At 43.0% G+C, this 4953-nt stretch overlaps 1 long non-coding RNA gene across 4 annotated transcripts; it reads left to right on the top strand.

The window, feature by feature from the left end:
• The first annotated feature begins 308 nt into the window (after window positions 1–308).
• On the top strand, window positions 309–4708 carry LOC123085827 (uncharacterized). Of its 4 annotated transcripts, none has more exons than XR_006439956.1 (8): window positions 309–984; window positions 1163–1239; window positions 1382–1493; window positions 1811–2018; window positions 2315–2378; window positions 2770–2962; window positions 3246–3355; window positions 4345–4708. It is a non-coding gene; the product is annotated as an uncharacterized lncRNA (long non-coding RNA). The 4 variants fall into 4 exon arrangements; XR_006439958.1 differs by having other exon boundaries at window positions 3212–3355; XR_006439957.1 differs by having other exon boundaries at window positions 1102–1239.
• The last annotated feature ends 245 nt before the right edge of the window (window positions 4709–4953 follow it).

Here is a 4953-nt window from a genome sequence, read left to right as displayed (position 1 = left end):
ATGAAAATAATAGGTCTTAATAAAAACAAGGAAATTTTCACGTTCAAAATTTATTTAAATTGGATATATAAAGTGACAAAAAAGACCCATGAAGCAAGTTCTGTCATATTTATCGCCCGATGCAACGCACGGGCATTTGTACTAGTAGTATATTATTATTTTTTTTTAGATAATAAAGCACGGATTGAGTCTTCGGGTTCACCGTCGCAGCGCTTTTGTAAAAGAGTCCCTATACTTTTTGACAGTTCAACCCGCAGTCCTCATGTTAGTAACCCAAACTGTTGCGTGTGAGATAAAAGAAAAAAAAAACAAGCAACCGCTCCATCCTGCCTCCTCGACACCTCCAGCGCGTCGCTGCCTCCTGCCACGCCCCACCCTGCCTCACCGCGCGCCGCTGGCCGCCGCCGCCCACCTCGCTGGCGCGCCTACCCCTACCCCGAGTGCCCCCACACCCGCAGCCTTCCACTGCCGGCGACCCGTGGCCTGCCACCGCCGACGACGAGGAACTGTCGGATCTCGATGAATCCGGTGAGGACGGCGCGTAGGCAGCGAATCTGGAAGGAAGGCGGCCGGGGCTTGAAGCACGACGGCTGGACGGCACACCATGGCATTGGGGGGAGGGGGGCGTCCGATGCTCCGCCCGTTTGTGTCCGCGCGAGGAGCTCACCCCCAAAGAACTCCTCGGGCGTCCTGCGGGCCCAGGCCGGAGGCGGCAGTTCCCAGCGCGGGGGCCGACAGGAAGGTGCCGATTCGGATCTGCGGGGCTGACAACGCGCCTGGCGCCGACGGGGAACGCGGGAGGGCAGCAGCTCACGGACGAGGAGGCCCCCGCGGCGTGGGGGGGCCTCGAGGCCGGCGCGGGCGGCGGGAGGGGGGACTCGCCGTACCAGGGCTATGAGGTGCAGCGTCTGGCGAGGTGGGTGGACCACGCGCTGCCCTTCTCCCTGCTCCTCCTCGGCGTCTTCATCCGCCAGCACCTGCAAGGTACGTGAATCCGCGTGCAGCACCTACCTCTTTCTTCTCTATGAAGCGTGAGGTTTCCCTCATCAGGCTATACGCCTGAATTTGTGACGCGAGTTTGGTTCGATCCAAATACTGCAGAGAGTTGCTGGTCAGAAGATGATGGCGAGTTCCTCATTCCAATTGAGTTTATATTGTGTAGGTTTCTTCGTAATGATTTGGATTACCGCAGTCATGTTCAAGTCCAATGATATCTTGCGCAAGCAGACCGCTCTTAAGGTTTGTGCTTCTTAACTTGTGTGTCAACGTGCTTGTTCTACTTCAAGAGGTTAATTCATTAATTGTTCTGGCAAGCAGACTGCTCTCAAGTGGCTTGCGCTTCTTATCTGGTGTATCAACATTATTGTCATTGTTCTAGCAGGCTACAAGGTTGGGGGAGCGACCCTGCCATTGTCATGACGGCTGCTCCTTCTGGCCGGATCGAGGCATGAAGACCTGTGGGATCCCCTCCTTCGGCAGGACCTCCTCATCTGGTGAGATTTCCTCCCCATGCCTGATGCCTCAAACCATTCAGCAAGCACTAGCAAGTAATTCTGTTTACTTGATTTTTTTCATAATTTATTTAGTCCTGATGAGTGTTCAACGGTAAGGGAAATTAAGGATTTGCATGAGACTGACGATTGTGATTTTGGCCCTGTACTGAATAATTTTGGGAGCGACTGGGTGATGATTACAAGCCAGTTAACTGAATGAGTCCTTCAGCCGCTGGCTAGCTAGCTGTTCCTATCTTACCATTATATGTCTTCCTCAGTATTGTTTTGTGAATTATTTCCTTTTTCGAACTATGCAGGAGGACTGCATGTGATGAGTTAAGGCACAAGAAGATCTACGACCATTTTAGCTCCAGCAGTTAGTACACAACCAATCAACAGTGCATTTTCACGACCCAGGCTTCTGAATTCTGACTGACAGGCTCGCAGGCACAGCCACATCTAATCTCACGCATTCAAAATGCTAGCTACATGAAATACGCCCAGATTTACGAGTAGAAATCCAAGGTAACACTTATCACTTAAAAGTATTTACTTCATTTTTTATCTGCATGTAAAAAGAGAATGCAAGATGAAATATAAAGTCTGCAGATTCCTCCTCTATGTTCAATTTTCCTAATAGGAAGAACCATACCAACATCCCTTGAACTAGATTTGTCGAAGCAGCATACATACATATTCATGTTTTACATTTTAAATTTGAAGACCAAGGCAACTCCCGATCAATTTAATTGGAGGTGAATGTCTTTTTTTGTTTGTATTTAATCTTAGAAAACAGAATCTCATCAAGTGAAAATCCGCAGGCATTGCAGTCCAATTGTTCTAAGGATTGGAACCAGACGTGTGGCTCAATACTGCTTGGAACATGTGAGCAAAAGTTTACGTACATGCACCTTCTTGGATGATACAACTTCTCTATGTTTGTACCTCCTCGTCATTAAAACTTTGCAAACTTTATGAGTAAAAAGTAAGAAGTAATGTTCTCACTTCTCTTTTTTATGACCATCATTATCTCAGTCTCAACAACATCTAGGAGATGTACCTACGTAGCTACTGTTAGTTCAAAAGCTTTATTTCACAAGTTGGCAACATGATATTCAGGATGTTAAGCATGTGTTATAGTTCTAATTTGCCTTCTTCTCATAAAACTTGGGTATCATAAACAGTAGAGACTGTAGCCCGATGTTGCTCACTGCACACTTATACTTATTCTGATTTTTGATGGCCTCCTAAATTTGAATTATTGTCTTGATGCCAGCTAGAGGACCTTTGCAATCTTATCAAGCTTGACGCTAAACTGGCACTCTTACTTGATCCCATATTACTCCTTCGAACAATTTGTGCGCAAAGTTGAGGAAATTGGGGCCAATAATCGTGTTAGAATAAACTTCTTTCTTTCTTTTTCCATACTGTGGGGCAACAGGATCTGAGTCCCACTACATCGCCCTTTGGTATGTTTCGTGGGGATCTTTTTTATTCAACGCATAAATGCTGATTCGTTCATGTGTTTATTAGAAGTAAGAGGCGCAGCATGCGAGGCGTCCTTGAAGTTGAAGGAGTAGTAGAGCAGAGGATCTTCTTAGTGATTTGGATATACAGAGTTTATGATACAAAGACCTATTTTGTTTTTGTACTGACTCTTGAATTTTCTGCTTTCTATTTCTGAACCCTTTTGATATGTTCTTTACTCCTGATTTCAGCCTTTCAAGGTATGTTCTTCTTCCGGGATTGCAGAGAGCATGGACCACCGAATGGAAGAAGATGCCATCCTTGACTGTCGTTGTCTTTGGCATGTTGCTACCATTTTTTTAATCCTTGCACTGCAGAGACCTCAGTCTATCCATGTAGGTCATGCCTTCTAATCAGTTTTTGACTCTTATGTATGTGTGTGCTCTTGCATTACTTACTGGATCTTGTTGTATACGATGATCCATTGTCAGCTATACAAAGGCTCTGAATTAAAAAATTTGTCAAGTTCGGTTTAGATTTAATTTTATTCCACCTCTTTTTGAATGGACAATGTGTGTGTTGTTTAAACGAACACTATGTGAAATTCATAGGCATTGTGAGGGCATGGAGAAAGGATTTGATTTTTATTCTTTTTTTCAGCGTTCAGAGCTGTTACCTGCTACACCTACACACATGGAAAACTTAAACTTAGTAGTCCAAAATTAATCAGCAAACTTTATTGCCGGTCATCTAAAAATTCAGTGACAACTGCTGACACACGAGCAGCTTCATTTTGTAGTAGAGTTAGTAGATGATGCAGATGACAGTTCTACCTGCAGGAGGTCCTAGAGGATCCTTAAATATTGTACTACATAATCTCTTTCCAGATTCTTGAAACTTGCACTCTTCTGTTGAATTTCGCATTTTGGTTGATCTGTACTGCTTCTTTTATTGTTGTCAGCCTAGAATTATATCGCATTTTAATCTTTAATGGGAAGATTCATAATTATGCTTTCATACCAATTTGACTGCATGGTTTAATTAGTGGCTGCAATATTATTTCATGGTCCACAACAGAACTAAATGTGTCAAAATGAAACATTCTTCTTCCCATGTATCAAAGTATTAAGCAACCAAATATGTTAGTATCTAAATTGTTATGCTTAGGATGATATATTTCAAAGAGCCACATGTGCCCAAAACAATGGTGCCAAGTGCGTAGACAATGAAGCATTACCCTTTCTTGCTAAGGTACATATGTTGATTTCTGTTGTGTACCACGTGTTTGCTGTAATGCCTAGAGGAGATTATGAAGTGATTTTCTCTACCAATTAAACAAATAAGCATTCCATACTTAGATTTTGAAGAACGTTTGTTTATGCAGGGATTTGCTAGGAAAAACCATCTCCGGAAAAATAGGGCCAAATTTGAATTCTAATAGAGTTGAAGAGACATAGAGAAAGAGACAGGGATAATACTTCCTTGTGGGCTTCCTGAGAATCTACAATGAAGAATAAGAAGGGTGTAGTAACTAAGTATGCATGTCATAACTAATTCTATTGAAAATAGTTATTCAGGAAAATTAAGCTATATTGAAATGTTGCATGATTCAGATATTGGGTCTATGAAGATTTGTTTATGCCATAAAAATGCATAAATAAAGTCTCGTGTGGCTATGTAATTCACTTGTTATATGTCAAGTTCGAGCTCCTAAGAACAGGGTGAAACTGTTTGTTCCGAAGAACAGATGTCACTGTTCGGGCTCTCTTTTGTTGTACTCCCTCCGTAAACTAATATAAGAGCGTTTAGAATACTAAAGTAGTATTCTAAACGCTCTTATATTAGTTTACGGAGGGAGTACTTTCTTTCGGCTTTCCTTCTTAGCCCCTTTTTCATTAACTTAGTTCGAACCCCCCTCTTTAGGCCCCTCTGATGGTTAGACTGTTAATAACCTTTTAGATTTCCACTAGGCGGCCTTTGTATATACAGATAT

The sequence above is a fragment of the Triticum aestivum genome, chromosome 4A (genome assembly GCF_018294505.1).
Source record: "Triticum aestivum cultivar Chinese Spring chromosome 4A, IWGSC CS RefSeq v2.1, whole genome shotgun sequence".
Lineage (NCBI taxonomy): Eukaryota > Viridiplantae > Streptophyta > Magnoliopsida > Poales > Poaceae > Triticum > Triticum aestivum.
The sequence above is the reverse complement of the archived record's forward strand: the minus strand, read 5'-3'. Positions and strand labels throughout refer to the sequence as shown.